Source organism: Cygnus atratus, chromosome 10 (genome assembly GCF_013377495.2).
Source record: "Cygnus atratus isolate AKBS03 ecotype Queensland, Australia chromosome 10, CAtr_DNAZoo_HiC_assembly, whole genome shotgun sequence".
Lineage (NCBI taxonomy): Eukaryota > Metazoa > Chordata > Aves > Anseriformes > Anatidae > Cygnus > Cygnus atratus.
Window position 1 is genome coordinate 15,401,070 of NC_066371.1, and position 21,835 is coordinate 15,422,904.

Consider the following 21,835-nt stretch of genomic DNA (forward strand, 5'->3'; position numbering starts at 1 on the left):
TCACCAGAGATGAAAACACTCCGAAATAAGAGGGGTGCCGTTCCATCTTACAGAGCAGCCTGTGTCTAAGTCAGCGCAAAGAAGATGCAGCCAAAGCCAGGAGCCGTTTCCTCGCCACGTGCTGCCGTGCCTCGGGCAGAGAAGAGCAGCTGCAGGAGCGGCACAGGGCACCTCCTGGGCCAGCAGCACTGCAGCACGGAGACAAAGGCACAGAGACGCAGGAAGCGGTTACACCTTCAGGTAACAGGGCTGCAAAGCTGAGTAAGCAACCGGTTATTTGCACTCATCACTAAGCACGGGGCTTTCATTAGAGACCAAACAAACTAAACTCAACAACGCAACAGTGTCAGTTGTTCATATAGGCAAGGGAAGTTAAATAGCCTCCTCCAATGGATCCTGTAAAAGCAGAACGTGTGGGATAAGAGTGACAGTAGTGTTAGAGGGGCTGGAAACTGGTCAAAACACAACACCGCCCCCCGCACATACACTCCCTGCGCATTTTGGGAGAAGTTCAGCATTTCTGGAGCATTGTGGAATGCTCCTTTCCGGGTGATTTTTAACTCGGTCTTCAGACCCCAGCCAAGAACGCACTCTGCAATAACTGGAAATGTCCAGTAATGAAAACCAGAAAAAGATTTCCATTCCGTTGTTTCGTTTTATCCCTGCAATGGTACTCTTTGACCCTGTGTCAGAACATACAAGCTTACATTCAGAAAGATTTAATGAAAAGCATGCAATGGTCAGAGATCCTGCTGCCAGAGGAGGAGGGGAAGAGAGAGAAAGAGGAAAAATATATCAAATGGCTTATAAAGAAAGAAGCATGTGCACTTCCCAGCAGAGGATGCAGTTTTCTAAGCCATACCATTTGGGGAAGCTTCCTCTAACTGACACTTCCTTGAAGGCAAAAGATAAACAGACCGTGGGGCCAGTGTAAGGGCAGCGCTGTGCAGCTGCAGCAGTCTCTTAGAAGGTCCCACTTGCATTGCCTTGGCTTGCTCTTCAAGCTCAGAGGGAAGGTTAAGCTGAAGTCACCTGCTCCGTGATTCCCCGTGTATGCAGAACTGGCTGCAAAAGCACACTCCAGCCATCGCAGAGCGAGAGGCAGGCTCTGCCAGGCACAAATTTTTCTGTAGCTAGCCTTTTAGAAGTTGAAAATAAAGGAAGAATTCCCAGAGTTGTGGGTATAAGCATGCCTGTTAACTTCTAAAAGAGGTGTTTAGAGGTGTCAGGGCAATGTGTATTCCTAGAACTGTTTTTCTGAAATCACAGCTCTGGGAATACAACTCTGAGCTGGTTGAGTCACCATCCCTGGAGGTCTTTAAAAGACGTTCAGATTTAGAGCTTTGTGATATGGTTTAGTGGAGGACTCGTTAGTGTTAGGTCAGAGGTTGGACTCGGTGATCCTGGAGGTCTCTTCCAACCTAGACGATTCTGTGAATACCAGGGAAGGAGAGAGCCTGGCTTTCCACTCAGAGAAAACAGCACCACTATTTTGGGTTGGTTTTGTTCAAGAGCAAACTGAGCAATGAGACATACCAACACTTTCCAGTTCAGAGATTCCTTTTCACCGCTGATTCCTACCCAGGCCCAGCACGGTGCGCATGTACTCCTACCCAGCCCTTCCAACCACGCGTCAGTTTGTAGCTAGGTGAACCTGTCCAAGAAAATACAGCTTGCCAAATGCCACGTTTCCAAAGTCCCGCTGTAGATGCCTTCACCCAGACCTCCCCTTTCTCTTCTGTTCCCTCTTGGGCACGGCAGCTTTGCTCCTCCCCAGCAGCCCTCGTGCCCCAGGGTACACTTTCCTGTGCAAGCACACGCCTTATGTGCTCAGGAAGGGTGCTAAGGAAATAATCGTTGAGACTGCAGACAATTTAGAAATAACCTAGAAAACATTTCTAAGCAGACCAGCTGCCTTCTGGATGCTCTAGAAAGCCTTAGCTGTGCTGATGCTTCTTTTTGTGCACTAAGAAACTTAACGAAATTCTCTCCAGGCTTACCTCTCCCCAGACTCCTAGACCAGCCAGGCAGCTCCACAGCAGTCATCTGCATGGCCCACAACTGTCTCCGACAGAGACTGAGCTGGTACCTAGGTAAGAGATAGAGAAGGCTGCGAATATATTGTATTTCCCTCCCCAGACCCAAATTATTTAGTCAGTGAGCAATCATTTTCAGCTGAAGAGATTTATTTATTTAGCTTTAGATGGCTTGTCTGTTCAGTAATTCCCAAGAGGCCCTTCTTTCAGACACTCAGTACCGTCTTCTTTTGAAGACAAGTAAACACCTTGCACCCACAGCATCCTTTAAGGGGAAACTCTCCCCGCTCTACTGCTTGGTACATCAAGAACCCCCCTTTTTCATTTATTTGAATCCTGACTCCCACTGCCGTCATTCATTGCCCTCCAGTTCTTGCATGGTAAAAGAGGAACAGTCAGCCCCAATGCGCTCTCTAGGTGTCTCCAGACTTGGCACATCTGTCACATTCCTCCAGAAGTCATCTCTTTTCCACACTGTTCCACTGCCCCTTGTATGGAAGCTCCCAGGCCTGGGCTTGGAAGGCCACACCAGCAGCATGGAGCTAAAGGGCTGTCGTGGTTTCGCCTGCCAGGCAGCTCAGATCCACACAGCTGCCTGCTCACATGCCCCGCTGGGGCGGGGGACAGAATCAAAAAAGGTAAAAAGGCCAGAATTCGTGGGCTGAGATAAAGGCTGTTTAATAAGATAGGCAAAAAAAAAAAAAAAAAAAAAGAAGAAATGAGCAAAGCAACTGCTTATCCCCCACCAAGTGATGCCCAGCTGATCACCAGAAGCCCCCCAGCCAACTCCCCCCGGTTTTATTCTTCAGCATGATGCCATATGCTATGGGACATCCTTTTGGCTATCCGGGGCCAACTGTCCCCTCCCAGCTGGTTCACGCACCCCCAGCCTGCTCGCTGGCAGGGCAGTGCAAGCAGAAAACCCTCGACTGTGCAAGTGCTGCTCTGCAGCAACTAAAACATCAGTGTGTTATCAGCACTATTCTCATCCTAAATCCAAAACACAGAACCTTATTAGCTACTAGGAAGAAAATTCACTCTATCCCACCCAAAACCAGGACAAGGTCATTGGCCAATCTCAGGCCAAAATTCCCTGTTAGGGTGGGAAAGCACTCTATCCCCCTCTGAATTAGGGCTGCTTCTCCACAAGTGAATTTGACTCACGCTTTCACAAGCAGAGAAAGAAAACACAGACAAACGTTCTTCTTTTACACTTTCCCTCCCTTTGAAATCAAAAGGAACGCTCAGAAAGCAAAACTAATGCTCTTCTAAAAGCACAACGATCCCTTTCTCAGAAGAGCAAACCCAAAGACCGTGACTCAGATGTGGGGCTAACTTCCTCAGCCTATTACTCAAACCTTTGACCTCCAACATTTCTCCATTCTTCTGTAAGGGTGTCATAGCCCTAGCTGATCTCACCACCTGTTACATTGATCTCAGAGATCCTCAGCACTTTTCAAATACAGTTTGGTCAAGTCAACAGCATGCACAGCAGCACCTAGGAAGCCGTAAGTTTGACCCTGAAATCCATGCTTTCTTTTAAAGCAGAAGAGACTCTGGGGAGCGGAGAGGAGATGGCAGGGCAGTGGCTGGGTGGAGGAGAAGGTTTTGTATTTACAGAACACAGCTTAACAGAAGCATATCATAATCTTCCCAGCAAGCCACATGCTTCAGGGACCCCACCACCTCAGGGCAGGCCAGAGAGTCTTCTTGGTTAACGTCACTGATAGGAAGATAATCCTCCTACAGAGATGCATGCAGTTAAGTGGCGATGTACTTTATCACCCTGTTGGTATCCTGGAGCAGTTTCCTGGGTCTTAAGAAGATCAACGAGCCAAAGCATTGTGATGCTGCGATATTAGATTACAACACTGACATCGCCCTTAACTCCAGCAAGCCGAAGTATTTTTTATTTACTAAATCAAAGATAGGTCATAGGATTAGCGACACCCCCACACACCAAAACCAAACCAAAACAAATCAATTACTATTTAGATTAATTGTGGTTTCTTACACTAAGTATCCAAAGCAATACTTGAGTAGAAAGCCAGTTTTCATATAGTCTTCTACAGTAAGGCTGTGTTTGTGGCACAGGATGCCTCGGGAGGCCCAGACTTCCTTTCATAGCCTGAAGCCATTCAAAGATCACAAGGACTCAAAACAGCGTTCTCCCCACCACCAATTTCCTAAATCTCAGGTCAAATCTAGAAAGAGTTGTTTGGACCTTCCAATCACTAGATCACTGTCTGCCCTATCTCCTCCAGAAACATCAGCACCCTTTGCACGGTGGTTATCCCTGGCCTCGGCAGTGAATGCAGCAAGGTTACCAGTGCCCAGGGCCTGGGCTGAGCTCCTGGTTGATCTCTGGCCATGATCATTCTCTCCCACCTGGTAAAGCACCCTCAAATGGGTGTCTCTTTCAGCAGCAGCCAGCTTATCCCCCAGCTCCCACACTCTCAGACTGGTCTTAAGACACAAATTCTGACAGCCCTACAGTGAGAACCAGGCATGAAAGTCAGTGAGAAAGTTCTCAAGGTGAAAGCCATTGCAGATGGAAGGAAATCACATTCTGACATATGATGGTGCTGGGAGCCTTATTTAAAAAAAAAAAAAGAAAAAAAGAGAGAGAGAGAGGAGAGAGAGAGAAAGCAAACAAGAGAAAGAGAGAAAAGAAAGAGAAAAAGCAGCAATGGAGCAGGAGTGAATGGCAGGAGATGCTTCTGACAGTACTGCCACCAAAAGAAACTCTTAGCAAGCCATGACCTCAGCACAAAGCCTCTTCATACACCTACCTGTGTGTTTCAGGTCTGGGTGTAAACTACCTCTCCACATTACACAGACATACAGAAGCCTTTAATAAACACAGCTCTTGACTGGTTTTTGGTTGCAGTAAAACACACCTACCAGCCCACGGTAACATGTTAGGAAAACAGGGTTGATGAGAGGGGAAGACGGATTGTCACAAGATAGCAATATCTCTTCAAAAGAATGTCAACTGCCTTTAAAATGACTGGTTTTAGATTTCCAAATTTTAAGAGGGCAGCAAAACTGTTCATGATCACTTAGATTGGTCTCCTGCATAGAACTATTCTTGAATTTCATCTGATGTCCCAAACCCAAGTCTTTTTGCTGAGATAGACAAAGTTTCTTCAGAGATTTCAAGTGACAGAAAAAAAACACCACTGTATCCCTTGGTAATTGGCATCAGCAGTTAAATAGTGACCATTAAAACCAGGTACCTTATTTCTAGCTTAAATTTATCTGAATGTATATCTAGCTGCTGACTCACACTACGCTTTCATCTGTTTTTCATCCGTGCTCAGGCATCACTATCCAATGAAATTCGTCCCTGCATTTGCAGGCAGATGAAGCAAATGCTAGCCAACAGTTTGGGCCAGGAAGAAAAGGATGCTGCATCCTGCTGCATGCGTAACAGGGCCCCAGAGTTCATACAACCAAGTCGAGAACGAGCTTTGCTTTGTAATTAAGGCTTCCCCGTGGCAATAAAGCCTCAGCTCAGGACAAGCAACATCCCCCGCCCCCCCCCCCCACACACACACATCCTGCTTCTGAAGCATTCTGAAATAGTGGCCTGAAGCGGCCAGCCAGCAAGGCTTGTAGCAGCTAATTGCTTGTAACATTGCTCTGGAATTACTGCCCTCATCAAAGTTACGAATATAAAAAGGAGTGCAATAAAAGATAGTGCATGCCACCAAAGATGCAGAGAAACATTTTGTAGCCGTGCCCTAAGGGGAGCCGTAGGCAGGCATGGATGAGGGCACATGACCCCCAGCAGCTCTGCACTATGTGGTTGTGCTGACATCTGTGACCCTAAACTTGCTGCTTACTGCTCTGTGTTTGAGAAACAAAGGTAGATTTACCTTTATCTAAGGATCTGGGCCATGCTTGAACAGCGACAGACTCCTGCAGCCAAAAGGTCTCGTCCCATGGCAGATATTCTGGAGGCTGTTGCGCGGCACAATAGTGTCAGCTGGGACCAAACTGCAACCTGAGAATTTTGAGAACATAAATTAGAACCCCATGGGACTTACAAGGGCATAAAAAGGCAGAGAAGAAGATCCCTGGTCTACCTGTGAACTGCACAGTCTGTCTCCGTGTCAGGACAGCTATGCCATTCACAACCACAGTGGGAAACATTTGTAGCAGCAGCAATAGGCTGACACCCCACATACAACAACACCATGGAGGAAGCCTCAACACAAGCCACATCGACAAGATAAGCCTTGACAAAGAGGGCATGTCTAGGTGCTGAGATCAGGAATTTCCCTTCTCCAGGCTGGTGTGCTGGGATGGGGCAGAACAAACAGCAAAGTGGAAGCAGCCCCACTACATTTAATTGTGTTGTTAGAACAAACCTAGGACCGTCAGGTGTACAGCACCAATCCATATTGCTCTCTTCCCTCACAGAGGGAAATTCACATCTGGCTCTTTGATGTCTTGTATTGAAACATGTCATGGCCCAGCAGCAAGCCTGCCTATGCAGGATGTGGCCCACACCACCAGTACAATGTCACTGGACAGCAGTTCCTGCAGCCTAAGCACTACCAAAACCAGAAGCAGTGTCTCATTACAGTCAGACCCAAAGAAAGAAAAGCCATCTCTATGCGCTCCTTAACAAAGTGCCTCAGCAGGACACCTTCTTGCAAAGCATGTTGCGAAGCTGACTCTTATATTGTCTATAAAACAGGGCTATTTTCAAGTGATGGATATTTCTTCTGTGTGGTTTCACAGCCCATCTAGGATAATTTCAACAAATCTGTTTTCCTTTGGTCCACTGGCAACATGTGGAGGTGTTTTTTTCCATAAGAGAACTGATGGTGAGACCTGTATGTCAGACACAGGGAGCAGGTCTCTCTCCTTTCCTGTGCTAATTACTTCCCAAACAAATCTCTCTCTTTAATTCCAGGTACTTCTTAGTGTAGAAGAGGTACCAGGCAGGACCACAGCTTGGAGAGCTGGGACCCACTGGAGCCAAGACAAAGCCAGTCCTCCAGGCAGACTGTGCGTCACGGCCTAGAAAAATTCCTTCTTTCTGCGGTGCCTGAGGCATGCACACACAAATCTTCCAGATCCAGCTGTAAAAGTTAGCAAACCTGCTCTAGTTGGGGCTTAGAATTAGCAGGCACAGGAAAAAGGCAGAAACCTGACTCCAAACCCCTAGTATTGATTTGGCTCAAGTGTTCCCCTTTTCACGCCTCCAGACTTCTCCCCTCTTACCCACACGCAGCCAGCCCTTTCTGCAATGCAATCACCAAATAATATTCACCATCTTGTCTAAATAATCCCCCCGTGTTTCCTAGCCTACCAGGATGGAAAACCTGTCTGACTGCCCAAGCTTCTGCAGGAAGCATGATGAGGTGCTAAGAAAATAATTCTGCTTACAAACTTTTTTGGTCTGAAACAGCTGCTTTTGTAGTTGGATGGGGTTTTTGGCTGGCAGTCAGCTCTCCCTACAAGTCGTCTCACCAAGACACTCCATTTGCTTCCTGTTCCCTAGCAAGTCCCTGAAGGAGAGCAAAGAAACTGGGATTAAACATATATGACAGAGCCAGGCCAAGACACACAATCTGAATTCCCAGACAAAGTACAAGACAAATCTAAGAATCACAAAGGAACAAACGTAATATGGGCTTAAGTCTAGCATGAGCCCTCTGTAAATGTGATCTGAACAGCAGGCTGCACCTTCCAGCCCAGCAGATTCTGTTAGAGCAAAGTCTGCAAAGCAGCAGATCTCAGAGAGAGAGACAGGAGGCACCAGGAATTTAGAAAGAGGCTTTAGGGATTCAGCATCACCTTGACTGACACCAGGACCACTACCTTCAAATGATCTTTGAGGCATCAATGTAAAATGAATGGGTGCTCTGAATCCCAGCCCAGCTCTGCTCAGCTGGAGCTACAGAGCTTGAGCACCTTGGTTGGGAAGGGAGGAAATAAGAAGTCTGTCAGAACTGTCCTCTTCCCGTGTGCCTGTGGCGGGCACCCAGTGGCCCCTAACACCATCGGAGCACCCGACAGCTGAGAGAGGCTACCAATGTAGCTCTGATTGCGCTGCCTGCCAGAGGTGAGCCAACAGGGGATTAAAGAAGCAGTAAGAGAGTGAAGCAATACCGCCCAGCCACGGCTGGTGTTACGTGCTTAGTTTTCCCAAAATAGTTCTCTGGGGTCCCAGTGCAACACTCCAAACATTAAGTTTCTTTCATAAGATTGGCAAATCTAAAGGCTGCTTTCACCCATGAATGATTTAAAGAATTACCCACTAGTAAAAACTTCAAGTGTGAACACCTTGAGTATTTAAGTAGACCTGGGTCTTCACAGATTCCTCCTCTGCTCAGGAGGAGCCTTAGACTTGACTTACCATGCAGCCTCACCACGTCCCCCTTGGAGCAGGGGAAATCCCACCGAGTCTGGCTGCATTGTCAGCCCAGCAGGAAGCAGAAATCTCACAGGAAAGCCTATTCTAGTGATGTTTCCAGGGTAGTTTTGCAGATCAGACACACTTTTGGACCAAGGCCAAGGCAGAGCTGTCCAGTGCCCCCAGAAAGGTGGCTAAGTGGAAAATTTCCTCCAAAATGGTTAAGAGAGAGGAAGAAGGAGAGACTTTTTCTTAAGTTTCATTTACTGATGAAAGCAATGAGAACTTCTCCTCTTTCCCCAGAATGTTGCATTTCTTTTGGCAGTAGGGGAAAAAAAAAGCCTCTTCTTTATCATGCATGCATATTTCCCTGCTACTGAACTGACAGAGCTTGCAAAAGCTGAAAAGGAAAAAAAAAATCTGCCACCAGAGTCATGTTTTTAACAAAGTATTTTTAGTATTCTTCATGAATAGGGAACACCAAAGTACCCAGCCCCTGCTTCGTATAATTGACACTTCTTCAGGAAACAACCATCAGTGCCACAAGAAAAATCTCTATCATACTGGGAGGGGGGACTGTGAGGTGTAGACAGCAGTTCAATGAACTCTATTCAAATGCTTTGCTGAACTGGTGTCTAAGCGAGGAAACGCTAAAGGAAGCCTGGAGCCGGAGCGTTTCCCATGAGACGGTGAATCAAGACCTTCCTCTCCCCTGTGACTCAGTGTCACAGGAGGCAAACTGCAGATGACTTCTGGCTGGCTGAAGCCACAGCCATGGCACCGTGAGCAGGCTGGCTCCGGATGCATGCAGAGAGTTGGAACGGAAGCAGGACAGGAGACCTGCTGGGGTGGCCCTATGTCGCAGCTGCTTCTGTTTCAAAGCCTGGCTAGCATCAGTCATGCTGTGAAGATGTCAAAGGGGGTAGCAGGCACCTCTGGCCTGTGCTTCGTGTGCGAAGAGTAGAGGAGGATGAGAAAAAACAAATCAAAAGACACAGGAAAGAAGGAGCTAAGAGCTAGGAAGAGAAACACATTCTGGGCCGCAAAGAAAAAGCAAAGCACACACAAAACATTCAATTACCTGCTGCAGAAAAGGCAGCAGGATCAGCTGTTCTCATGCAATGCAGAGATCCCTTGAAGAAATGCAGCCTTTCTGCCACTCCACCCTTTCTCAGAGGCTTGCTTTCATGCCAGTAGCTCTCCTCAGCCTCTTAGCCCAGGTCTCCCATTTGTCTGTATGCAGAGGAAAGACACTGCTGCAGAGTAAAAGAGCTCCTGAGCTTCTGAGAACCCTACACGCCTCTCAAGTGACTAAAACACTCCAAACAAATGAGAAATGTTAGCTTCTTGAAAGAAAACAGAAGCGGGAAAAAGGAGATGGTATCTAAAGCCAGCCAAATATTAGAAAGTAAAGTGACTGCATTCACTTATAAAACAAAGCCTCTCGTTTGGTGTGACCACATCAGAGCCTGCAAAGATTACTAACGGTTTCTGCATGGCTTTGCTGCCCACACCCTTTCAGCAAAGGGTGCCCACAGCTAAGAGCACGTCACCTTCTTGCTCACTTATTTGGAGCTCTTGTTTGGAAGCTCAAACCCAGAACACCAAGAGTAACTACTTCCAAATACTTCTTAGATGGTTATTCACACACCTGCAATATTCCATGAGCATTTGTCACTACCAATTAACCAATTAAATTAGCAAATACTCTTTGCAAAGCAGAGGTGAAGGAATGGTGCAAAGACAAGCAGTTCACATTCTGCCTTAAAACAGGTCCCACTGTTGTGTAACATGGCTGAGGCATATAGCCAGTCTCTCCCAAAAAGCTTCTAGGGACAGAGACACCACAACCTCCCCAGGCAACCTACCCATCACTTCCTCCTCCTTAACCACTCTGCAAAGCCTCCCCACTCCAAATATTCACGCAGCAAATGTTGCATCAGCCATAATAACCTGCCTGAGTAGAGAAATGCGATGAAACATCAGAAAGAAGAAAAAAAAAAAAAAAAGGTATGCAAGTAAACCTTGCAATTTCAATCCACTTCATGCAGTTAGCCCAAAGAAAAGGAGGTGAAAACCCAGCCCTGGTGAGAACAGCAAGTGTCTGGCATCCAATTTAAGACCAGCCACAGGTACTGCGCTGAGGTGCTACAACCTCAACCCCACGATGGAGAGCAGAAAAGCTGGATTAAAAATCCAGACTGAAGCTCACCCCTAATCCCTGAAGAAAAAGAAACCCATGAAGCTAAATCTTCATCAACTCTCACTGCAGGGCCAGATTCTATGAGCAGCCCCCATAAACAGAAGCATGCACTGGACACTCCCCCCTTCCCTGACTTTCCCTTCAGGAGCTTCCCGGCTGTTATCCACCCGCCTGCTTGGGTACTTTCTTGCAGAAGGTCACAGCAGCAGCAATCAGTGCTGCACGGATTGCACTGGGAAGTATGGTCTCCACTCTGCTTACCAGAGAGGCCTGTTGCAAACTGCAGAAACTCGGGGATCCCAGGGACCCACCTGTGAAGAGAAAAAAACGGCACCAGGAGCGAGTAAACTACAATGGCTGACATAATCTAATAGTTGTCAGAAAAGCCAGCCTTGATTCCACTGTTGCTGATGTTTCTGGCACTAGAGATGCTTCAATGAGAAAACCGAAGCCACTGAACCGGCAGAAAGTAGAAACAAAAACCCCACTGTGGCAAGGATGAGCACAGCTGCCTCCTCTAACTGCATCCCCAAAGTGCACGCTAGACTACTGCAATGATGTGTCGAAACCAGATCTGTAGAGCTGAATGAGCACAGGACATTTATGCTCTTGAGAAACTCATTTTGTGCACGTGGAACTGACTTTGCTGGGCCCATTTGCTGCTTCCTGATGGCCCACCAAAAGGACGCCAGCGTTTCTCTGCACACAACCCCTTGTCTACTTCGACAAGTTCTGCAATGCAGGACAACCTCTTTCTATCTGTGAATGTCCAGCACAAGAGGATCCCATCTCTGATAGGAGGGCTTTGCACATCAGGACATGCCCTGCTGTCCCCTGAAGAGCCCCATTACTACGCAGAAGCTGTCGCTTCTAGCTCACTGCTGAAGACATTCTCTGCCTCCCACCTGAGATAAGCAGCAGGATCTGCGTAAGTCAGGCTTCCCGCAAGGCAAAGCAGCAGCAGGTGAGGCCCCTTACAAGGAACTGTCAACCTCTCCCTGCTCACGTGCTGGGAAAAAACACAGCCACCCTGAAAGGTGGGGGAGAGGTAGCACTGGGAGGCAACATAATGGAGAAGACCAAGAAAAACGTGTATTCGTCTCGTTATTCGGGTTTGAGCTCCTAGAAAAGGCCTTTTGGTCTGGTCTGAAGCAGCATCAAAAATCCTCCAGCCAACAGCGGCGCCGTTCGTGGTGCTTGGAGAGAAGTGGCCGAGGGATTCCTGTCTGCTCGCAGCCTCCTGCTTCTGCCAGGCACCTCTTGTCCTTAGCTGCCGCGCCACCAGTCCCATCTGCCTCCAAGAGAGCTAGGTAACTTGTTTGGTTTTACAGAAAACAGTAAATTCACAGAAAAATATACGGAGCTATTCAAACGACCAAATAATTCTAGTAATTAAACGTCTGTGGATTAGAATCCCCCAATATTTTTTGAACCTAACTTGATTTTTTTAGTTGATTTTATTTGAAGATAATATACTTCCAGTTGAACAAAAGCAAGATTTGAGGCTAAATCTCTCCCTTCCTCATTTGCAAGCCTGTAAAGTGGGGATTCCTGCCCTTGCGGCCTTGTTTTCCAGTTTTCCCCACAATTTTCTGTCCCTCCTGTCTGAGCGAGGAGGCTGAGCAGCGCAGCTTTCAACGTGCTGTGCCAGCCTGAGTTTTTATCAGCTCTCTGCAAATTAGGAAAGGAGTCATTAGCTGCCTTCCAGCCTTACAGAGGAAGCGGCCAAGCCAACTTTCCCTGCTGAACCAGGCAGATCTCCCAGCACAAAGAGCCGAAGGTTTGTTCATCCTGTGGTTACAGCAGCTCACGGCAGCCAGCACTGATCACACTGCAAGAGATCACATCTACAGGGCGCAGAGCGAGGGAGAGCAGTACAGTCCCGTCCCAAGCAGATGGGAGATAAGGGAGTCAGAAAACCCATCCAGCCCTCCTGCACAGTAACCGGGCATCCCAGGGACGTCTGTACAAGGCTACCACAGGACCAAAGCAGCTCTGTACCCTGACAGCAGTGTCCCCACGCTGGCCACTCAGGACTTAGTCTCTTCTGTGGGGGGATTTTCTAACAAGACCTGCACTTTTGCTGCAACTTGGTGTGAAGAAGAATCAAATCTCATTTCCCATCTAATGCTTATTTCCATAAAGGAAAAAAAAAAAAAAAAAGAAAAAGCTGGAAGCTAGTATCTTTGAGTTCTCTTCCACTTTGCCAAGTCTGACTGAAATCTGCAGGTAGGCAGCAATGACACAGGATGTATTTTTTCCACAAACCAGACTAAAAAGGACAGTGGGTAGGTGTTTCTATTGACGCAAAGGCAATTGAAGGAAGTGATGCAAAGCCATAGTGAACAACAGCCCCTTGTCATCCCAACAGTCATCCCAAAAACGTATGTTGGGAGATTGAGGTCATGACCCTTGGCTCCCAAATCAGTATTGATCCACCTGGCCTTACTGTCCGGGGCCTCTGGATAAAAAGCACTACTGGGTAAAAGCAAGGGTGTTGCTAAGTCTTCCCCACAGTGTCACATCAAAAAGGGGAAGGCTGACACGGCTGCAAGTCATCACAGTATTACTTCAGCCCATGAAGGTACAACTCCACTTACAGACTGGCATAAAAGCTACGGAGGGAGGCTGAATCAAACCTGTGATGTTCCCAAAAGAGACCCTGAAGTTTGCTTAAAAAAAGAACTCTCCTCCACTCTGCAGCTATTTTTAATCTAGGGTGGACTGTGTCATTCTGGAACGGAGTCAAATGAAAACGAGAGATTTAAAGCACTTCACTCTCCCCCTGCTGCCCCTCTGCTCTGCGTCAGTCATCACTTCTTACTTTGTAAACTCTTAGTGGGATTTGCACAGGGCCAGGCAAAGCAGGCTCCTCCATTTACTGCTATCCAACAAATATATTCCAGTAACAGGCTGTTCTCCTGCCAATGCCTTCTGTTTTCCAACTCGTTTCATTTTCTTTAGTGACTTTCCTGCAGACAAGTGGATAACCAGAGCCTTGTGTTGACTCCACGTGGATTCTGTCTCACAGTGGTGCCAGCTATTTCTTTGCAGAAACACTGCTCATGTAGGAAGCGGGTACAAAATCTCTCCCAGCGCTGGACACAGTTTATTTGCTCCTGTTTCCGCTCGCTTTTCTCCATCAGTCAGCTCACAAAGCCCTGACTGCTGCTCTGCCCGGGGCTCTCCCCTGTTGCCTCCCTGCCTTTCCTGCCAGGCTCTCCCAAGCCGATAGCCAAGGAAACCTGCCCACACCTATGCAGGCTGGGGCTGCGCCTTTGTTTTGGGCAGTGACGTGTGCTTGGGGTGGAGGCCACCATTGTTCCAGCTCCCTGATTCCACAAAGGAGCGTTAATAATTTCTTGCAACTGCAGTAAATGAAGGGTGGCTGCTACACCCAACCTCTAATACTGTTTTTCCTCTGTTACCTGTTAAAAAGGGGGTTTCTTCCTCTTGCCATGGGAAGGTGGCTGAGGTCCAAATATTGCAGCGCCACCTCAGCAGAAGCCAGTAACCTTAACAGGATTTCTGCCAAACACATGGACCCTTGGGAGGCACAGCTGGGGCCCCCAGCCCCGAGCCAGGCCAAAGAGCTCCCAGGACCGTTTGGATCAGAAACGAGAGCTGGGCTCCCTCTTCCACATGCCATCGTGTTTCCCATCCTAAGGAAGGGATGCAGTGGATAATGAAGCTGTCATCTGTGGTGTTCAAACAGAGCAGTCTGACAGCGCCAACAGAAAAATACAACCGTGCTGTGGAAAGCAGATGCTTTTTCACAAAAATAAAATGACTCTCATTTAGTCTGTGGAAGGTATTTTTTCAGAGAAATTGCACAGGAGCTAGCCTGATATCCTCTTATTTGTCTCAAGAGGTACCCAGCTCTTAAGGTGCTCTCTGACTTGAAGAGTGCAATCACACACCAACTCTTGGCTTCTGGAAGCATCATATACAGAACAAAAAACAGTAGGAGACGTTCCTCTCCCTGCCTTGTATAGCGTGAACATTACATGCAAGAACTAAAACATAGCAGCCGGAAGTCTTATTTTGCAGCAGATAATCTCATTTTTCATATTCAGTGCAACATTCAGCCCATCCTCCCAAAACTCAGCTGTGCCAAGGCTCGTGAGCTTGGAGTGGAATGATCTCCCACAGAAAAGTTCCATTGCCCCACAAAGAATGAGAGCAGTGTAAAGCACAAACAAAAGGAAACAAGTGGTGAAAAGTAAAAAGTAGGTGGTTTAGACACATCCCACCTTGACATACAATGTTTCAGCAACCAGGGTGAGGAAATGGGTTTTCCTTTTAAACAAGGGTGGACCAGATCCTTCGCTGGAAGAAATCAGTGCTGCCGTGCTCAGATCAGCGGACTGTTGCTGATTCACAGCAGCTGAGGGTCTGGTATGTGGTTTTCTCCTGACAGTATCAAAGTAATTTAATCCTAAATTAAAATCATGTGGAGATGTTGTTTTTATATAATATTATTAAATACCAAATACAAGAAAACTGAACTGAACTAGAATTAATCTAAAATGAGAGAGCGTAAAGGAAATGCCTTTCCATTGTAATGTGGACTCAGAGGCTAGAAAGAACCACAAGATAATTTGTGGAAATCCCTTGAAGCATTCTCACTCACTAATTAGTCTCTTCATTCTGGACCAAGGCCATCGGTGGTGTGAAGGTTTCAGGGTTTAACACATTTCCTCGTGCTCACTAAGAGCTCAGTGTAATTCCTGGAGCCAAAGCACCGAGGATGAATGAACTGGTGTGCAAGGTGACCGTGCTCACCCCTTGCTTGTCCCCAACAGCATGCGTGGCCCGATGGGCCTGTGGCCATGCCAGGCTTGAAGCCAGCAGGCCCTGCACAACACCCCTCTGCCACCTAAACCGCTGCAAACAGCTGAGACGAAAAGATATTCCGCAGTGACAGACGTGGAAGCAGAAAGCACCCTGGGAAGCTGCGGCGCATCGCAGCGTGCTGGCAGGGGAGAGGCACACCCCATTACAAGTGCTTGTGCAACTCCATCTCCGTTTAGTCACAGGGCGGACGTGAGCAGGGCTATCGCAAGCTTGCACGCAGCAGGGAGCAACGGCCTTCACAAGAGCAGCCCCGGGCGCTCTGCTCCCTTTCACCACTCTCCCTCCTACAGGATCTGTCCTCCCGGCTACGGCAGCGACTTGGCCACCAGCCTTGCCTGGTCTGGCCATGCCACAGTCCTTCCTGATCCCAGACAGCCAGGCCTCCAGCAAGTGCTCGGCCTGCTTCAGGATCAGCAAGGATGATGCTAATTCACTGTTCAAGTGGGTGGAAGCCTTTATTAATGTTTCAGGCCTGAGAAATCTCACCAGTGCAGCGAGAACCGCAGAGCTCCTTCCTAATTACACAGCAGAGCACCGCATGATTCATGTCAGCAGCTCCCCGGCCCCCTCACCTCAATCCTTGCTGGTGTGACACAACAAATCCGAGTGGAAGTGATTAGCAGGTTGCAACCGCAGCCGCCTGCTCCCCAGTGCTATTAACAAACAAGGCGCCATGAATGAGCCGTGGCAGGGCAGTCGGAGGCCTGTTGAATCACGCTCTTCGGCGTTGCAACATCGGAAGTTGCACTTTAAAACCCATTGCCTGGGTTGCTCTCAGATTTCCCAATGAAGGCGGGAGGAGGACGGAGAACCCAGGCTGAGAACATTATACATGCATTTTTAAATTCCCAGGGGAGGCTCAAAAATTAGAACTAGCTCTGGGGCTCTTTGTTTTTGTTTCTCCCTTCCCTCTACTCTTTCCTTTTGGTCTGATTAACTTTGGTGCCTGGCTTGCACAATTTTATCAGGTTGGACCCGATGAATCACTCATCTTCAGCAAGCAACAGAGAGATTGCAGGCCAAAGAGGGTTTGTGTTTCAGTAACAAAAAGGCAGCAAAGGAAAAAAAAAAAAAAAGAGAAAGGGAACGGGGGCAGGGAAAAAAGACAGTGGGCCAACAGCACTCATGGACAGCTTTCCGATGTCTGGTCTCAGACAACTAGCAGCACATTCATTTGTAAGAGTGCCAGACCTCCTAGGAAACCTAAAGGGCTGCTGTTATTTATAAAGCTAGATTGTAGCTGTTCTGTGCACAAGACTAGCTCATTATATTTATAGGCACCTGTCCCATTTACCCACTTCAGGTCCCTCACTCTCATAAATCTATGAGGCTCACGGGACCAGTCTTCCAACACTAAGATACACCTCTCCTTTCTGAGCAGGGCCATTTGGAAGCGTCTATCACCGCTGCAGGGCTCAGCAGCATGTGTCTGTAAATATACACCTGAAAGCCCCACATTTCTGTCAATGCACAGGCAGCCAGATTCAAGAGTTTGCCTTCCACACAGAGAGGACGAGATTTTGCATTTAATTTGTAAAAAGCTCTCAGTACATCTTAGCCACAAAGGTTTGATTTAAAGATGGTTTAAAACTGTCAGCCAGCTTCAGGAGAAAAGATATACAAGCCAGTCCAATCAATTCTGGCAGCCTGGAGTCCTAGTGTCCCTTAAGAGGGAAAAACAAAACAAAATCAACCCTCCTAGGTTTTATGCCTGAACTTCAACCCATCTGCACATAAATTGAAATTGCAGAGCTCTGCTAGTCAGACATGAAGAGCTCTGCAAACACAGCCGTAGGTGAACACAGCTCTAAGTGAAGCTGGAGACATGGGCAAGCAAGGTCAGCCCCTACAAATTGTACTGGGGACAGGAAAAGCAGGAGACTTGGCCTTTCTGGTTTGTGGGTGTTAATATAAGAACAGGAAAAAAAAAAGAAATCTTGTCTGTTTTGGAGGTGAAAGACTTATTTCTCAATAAAAATAAATAAATAAAATGGTACAGCTCTTACCTCCTACAAATAGAAGAGACACGATTTCACTGTTGAGATCAGCCAGGCTCACTCCTGTCAAGCAGAAGCCTTGACCAAATGTAGATACAGAAACTGAGGCAACCTACTGCTTCTAGTTGTGCACGGGTTAGCAAACTTCCCAGCAGAACCATGCTCTCTCTACCTGTCTGAAACACGGTTTTCTCTGGTGTTTCAAACTGTGCTGGGATTTGGGGCACCAACTACCAGTCGCTGGATCAGATCTGCCGTCTCATGCAGTTGTCCAGGCCTGGCTCCCTCAAGCAGCTACACAATGATGGCAAGAAGTATTTTGGCTCGCTCCAAGTAGCAACAGTGGGCAGGTCTTGAGAGGAGTCTCAAAGAGCCCCTCCAAGGCAGAAGCTTTCACAATCCTAGGGCAGATGCCATTTTTCCTGCTTAACCTCTTGGAAGGATTCCCTCTTTCTGGGTTGTGAATTGAAAGTCACCCAGAGAAAAATATTTGCCCTTTTGCAATATATTTCCAGGACTGATTGTTTAACTGTTTGACATAGCATAAACTCAAAGCTTTTTAAAAACTGAAGGAAAAAAGACAAGGACTCCCATTACTCAAGAGTATACCCAGCCCCAGATGTCTGTCGAAGAAGAGCCAACAGTCCAATGCTGAGAGAGAAAGAGGTTTGAAGACCTGTGGGGCTGGATCTGAAGACAGGAGCTTTCATATCTTAGCTTGAGTGCCCGATTCCAGGCTGTACTAGAGCAGGTATCCGTGGACACAAGAGGTAGCACTAGAATTCTGTATTGGCCACAAAAGTTTTAACTGAAATTTACATTTCTCCCTTAAAAGTCATCATCTACGTAACACAGCATTTACTAACAAATACTCATCTCATCAAAAGATTCCCAACCAGTTCCACTAGGAACCTAAACAATGCAGCTTTCAGTTAAGGGTGTGAGAGATGAAGCAAAGCTGACTCAAGCTGCTTCCAGTTGCTAAGCTTACTGAAATGCAATAAATACAGAGCAAACCCAACTTTTCCCTTCTTGTTGTACACAATATTTGCAAGCAATTATAGTAGCTGCATGCATTATTTACACATTTTGTTTTACACATTTACATATTTAGTTATGAAAGTTCAGGCCATAAACTGAAGAGGAAGCTGGATTAAAAAAAAAAATCATGTCATGCCTTAAAACATTCTTTACAGAGCCAAACGGGAAACAGATAAATACACTTAGGCTCTTCCCTCTATGCTCTTCCATCCCACACGGTCATTTGCACCTCTGCTAGGATTAAGAGCAGCTCACAGTTCCCTTCTGTATGACACATCATAGATTTCACTTGCTCACTTCTGCCTTGTAATCTATAACTGTGGCTGAATTATGGCATGATCTTCAAAAACCCTCTAGTCTCACTGTAAAGAAGTGATGAATCCATGTTTTTTGCTAAGGCAAGGCTGCAATCAGTTGACCTCTGTAGAGGAATGAAATGCCAACATGTGTACTAGGAGAATGGAAAGGCAACAGCCCTCTGGAAAAGGATGAAGAAAAGAAAACCGCACACAGGTTATTTTGTTAACCTAACCTAACCTCTCTAGTCTTAGAGTAAACCTGAGGGCTTCTCTGGCAAAAGACAAGGCCATGCTGCAGCGCTCAGCTGACCAGTAACAAGGTAGGAACTGTGTACTCACCGTCCTCAGCTTCGATTTAGTGCAGGTAAATAGTGGCCTAGCGTCAGCATTACCTGAACGAAGGCTGACCAGGGACCTGACAGCCATGGTTCAGCTCCCAGAGGACAGCCATACCTTCCCCATGTCAGCAGCAAGCTGTGCCTAAAAGCCAAGCAGCCCCCTCCACGGGAGAGGTACTTCCCCTCAACATGCACATACATCTATCTTGATGCAATAGCGTGGGTGGCTTCAATGGGCCTGCGCTCGGGGCACATCCCTTCGGATGCCTGACCTCTAGGTACTTCCTTGACCCTCTGTTCACATGCTTTTAGGGAGCTAGAGACCAGCCACAGCAAACATCAGATCTTCCCTGGTGCCTCCAAAGGTCACCTCCCCGTCTCCAAAGACAGTACAGATCTTCCAAGAATCATTTTTCAAGGGGAAATCCTCTTTTCTCCCCCGTTCTTGAAAAAAATGCTAAACAGCCTTTGGAACTTGCTAGCAGGGATATGTGATGGCTTGCTTTGCAGGACGACTTAACATCCTCATCAAGACACCTTATCTTCTGGTTCTGAAATGTCACAAGAGGAGAGATCACAAAAAAAGGAAGGGTTGTAGGAAAGTTTACTCCCTAACTCCTGGCCAACACCAAGCTCTGGCCAAGGTAAAATTAAAGCACCATAAACAAACACATCCCTTTCTGGATCCTGGGGAAGACAGAGACAAGCGACAGACCCTGAAGGAGAAGGGGGTTCCAATATCACCTCCTCTCTCTCCCCATGGCATCTGTCCATAAGTTTCTCCAGCAGAATCCTAGCAGAAGAGCTGAGCAATGGATGCTAGCGACGGTAGCTCTCCCAGGCATTTTGGGAACAGCCCCCAGAGTCTGAAAGCAGCATTTACAACGTTGGTTTGCAACTGGGAGAAAAATCACAGTATGGTCCAGTAATCAGGCCAAGCAGCCAGAATCATAGAATATCTTTTAACCCATAATAAATAATAGTTTCCTAAACTTTATTGTGGTCATAAAGTCAGAACTAAATTTGATAAAAAATGCAATTATTGTACATAGAAAATTTTGAAAAATGTCACTAAATCCTCAGGGGAAAAACAATGAATGCCTTTTTAATGAAAACCAAGCTTACGGATTGCTGGTTTCTGAAAGCAGCCTGGTAAATATTTTTGTTTTCCAATAAGCAAAATAAATACTGGAACAGACCCACAGTCCTTTCCCTTCCATTGCTCCAAACCCCCAGTTTTTCGAAGTGGAATCAAGGATGCCTGTCCTCCAGTTTTAAAACCAGCTTATGGCTCCTCAAAATATCGTGACCCAGGGCTGGATAGTGCAGTGGAAAAAAGCCAGGAGACCCCAACGTACTCTGGGGATTGCAATAAATGGACAACAAGGAGCAGAACCTGCTCCTGACAACACAGATTGGGAAAGTGCCCAGAGATGAGGCTTATCATGCCACAACTTGAACCTCCCCGAGCAATTCACACACCCATGTCTCTACATGAAAGCAATGAGATGGGAAGGAAGCACAGTTAGGGTTTGGCACTGCTCAAGCCCTATGCAATTACAGGCAAGAGTAAACATCTTATTCAAGAATGAGCAATTGTCCCTCAAGGGAAAACCCCGGGGCTTCCAACCCTCCCAAGAAGGTCACAAATGGGTACAGGAAACAAGAGAAGACTTGCACAAAGGGAAGGAGCTAAACCCTCTGCCCATGAGCGAGGAACTGAACAGACAGGTCCATGCGCTCCAGCACTGGGCACAGATTTCAGAACAAGCACACGGGGAGCCGTGGCATCACTTAGCCTTTTGCTTCTGAAGTTTTAGGAGCATTATTTAGTCTTTCTTCCCAATACAGCAATTCCCATCGAATCTCCAGTTTTGCAGGAGCACCTAATTTATGATGACAACTTCAAATCAAGCTGTGGCTTGAAAGAATGGTCTTAAATCCATTTGTCATCTTAAGTGCCATTAGTTCAGTACAGACAAGTTTACTGCCCTTCCAGATGCCATTTCTCATTTGCTAAGGCCTAACAAGGCACGTGGCAGGGAGCTGTACCATGTCTGACCCCAAAATTTCATACTGCGACGACTGACTTACTACTGGTGGCTGTTCAGGGAGCTTCTGCAGAGCTGTGGAGGCTTGCAGGAGACAAGCTCATGCACTCCTCTGTTGTAGCCACATCCCTGCCGCAGTCCCATCCTACTGGGTGACCCTTGTCAGGCTCAGATGTCTCTCCTCCATGGCAGGAAGAGAGGCATCTTGAAGTTGTCAGCAAAGCTGTTCCTTACTGAAGAAGGGGATCCTGCAAGTATATTCAAACTTTGGTCAATCTGCCCCTAATACACCTACGTGCCTGTTATACGAGCTTCAACTGAAAGCTCAAGAACTAAGACAATTAACATATGCCACCACGTCAAATCTAGGCACCAAGGGCCTGAGGAAAAGACCATCGAATTCCTTCGGCAGGCTCAGGAGGGGACAACTGATAGCTCATCTGTTGCCGTAAGTACTTGTTTCTCGGATGCCAGGGCCAGGCCGGTTGATGCTAGGTAATTAATCTTCCTGAAGAAACGAAACCATCTGGCTGCACAGTAACTCCTCTTCCTGCCTGGACTCAGAAGCCCACACGGCAGATCCTGGAGAGGGGATATCAAAAATCTGTCTGATTTACCTGTCATTGCCTGGGTCCTTTCA

General features: G+C 47.1%; 1 long non-coding RNA gene across 2 annotated transcripts in view; it reads right to left on the reverse strand.

Moving 5' to 3' along the window:
• The window catches only part of LOC118248280 (uncharacterized), a 280,200-nt gene that overhangs the window by 242,702 nt on the left and 15,663 nt on the right, over positions 1-21,835 (reverse strand). Inside the window, exons 4-6 of one of the 2 annotated variants that reach the window (XR_007708708.1) lie at positions 5,918-6,045; positions 2,001-2,089; positions 1,537-1,654 (exon numbers count right to left, since the gene is read on the reverse strand). This is a non-coding gene — a long non-coding RNA (uncharacterized LOC118248280). The remainder of the gene's footprint in view (positions 1-1,536; positions 1,655-2,000; positions 2,090-5,917; positions 6,046-21,835) is intronic. The other variant, XR_004778707.2, reaches the window with a different exon arrangement.